This window comes from Chiloscyllium plagiosum, unplaced genomic scaffold, assembly GCF_004010195.1.
Source record: "Chiloscyllium plagiosum isolate BGI_BamShark_2017 unplaced genomic scaffold, ASM401019v2 scaf_13349, whole genome shotgun sequence".
Lineage (NCBI taxonomy): Eukaryota > Metazoa > Chordata > Chondrichthyes > Orectolobiformes > Hemiscylliidae > Chiloscyllium > Chiloscyllium plagiosum.
The window spans coordinates 16542-17789 of NW_025210665.1; the positions used below are offsets into that span (position 1 = coordinate 16542).

General features: G+C 38.5%; 1 non-coding gene across 1 annotated transcript; it reads left to right on the forward strand.

Moving 5' to 3' along the window:
• Positions 1 to 635: 635 nt before the first annotated feature.
• Positions 636 to 708, forward strand: trnaq-cug. The gene has a single exon. It is a non-coding gene; the product is annotated as a tRNA-Gln (tRNA).
• Positions 709 to 1248: the final 540 nt, after the last annotated feature.

Here is a 1248-nt window from a genome sequence, read left to right on the forward strand (position 1 = left end):
TTCTAGTGGATCATGATTTAATTTCATGTTATTTTATTTAATTTGAGTTTATTTGGGTTAAATTAAGTAAATATGAGATGATTGTATCTTGAAGAGTAGGCATTTTATTGTCAACATTACTGTAGTATAATATAATAATACAAGATTTCTACTTTTCTGTACTTTTAAAACATTTTTGTTTTTTATACATAAAAAAAGAATTAAACAGGACAAAATACACCTCTTAAAGCCATAGTATCGTCCCAAAGCAATCAGTGGTGTTAATTGTTAATTGTTAATGATTAGAAACCAGTTAGACCTAAACACAGAATATTTACTGGGATCTTTAGAATTAATACAATATGCGAGACTGACTCAGAACAAACATTAAATTCAAGATTAGAGTGGTGCTGGAAAAGCACTGCAGGTCAGGCAGCAGGAAAAATCGATATTTTGGGCAGGGGCCCTTCATCAGTAATCCTGCCCTAGACATTGATTTTCCTGTTCCTTGGATGCTGCCTTTTCAGCACCACTCTAATCTTGACTCTAATCTCCAGCATCTGCAGGCCTCACTTTCACCTACAAACATTAAGTTGTTCATTGATCACAGGGAGATGAAGCAACTAACCATAACCTCTGAGGTATCATCACATGTAGCCTCAGTGGCCTAATGGATAAGGCACTGGCCTCTGGAGCCAGGGATTATGGGTTCAAGTCCCACCTGGGGTGAATTAGGTTTTGGACCCCAATTGAATCTTCACATTCCTCACCACAACATTGCCATGTGCTACTCACATTAGTGAGTTCAGAAATTGGTAAGTAGACAGATAAATGCATGGTGCAAGGCAGAGGGTTTTAGATTCCTGGATCACTGGGACTGCTTTTGGGCTAGTTTGGCAGGAGGAGGGGGGACACAGAATATTGATGAGACACAGACACATCATGCTAAATTGGTTGCTTTCTCATTACAAATAGGATAACATTTCCAGCTTTATTTTAAAAATGTGCCTCTACAATTAATATAGCTGTCTCATTCACAGAGAAGTACAGCACAGGAACAAACCTTTCAACCCCCCCAAGCCTGATCTGATCAACATGCCCTATATAAACTAAAAAACAAATTTTCTGCTCTTATTTGCTATGTATCCTTCTACTCCCTTCTTATTCACGTAACCATCCAGATGCCTCTTAGATGTCACCAATGTGCCTGCTTCCACCATCTCATCTAGCAGTGTGTTCCAGGCTGTTACTACTCTCTGTGTGAAAACT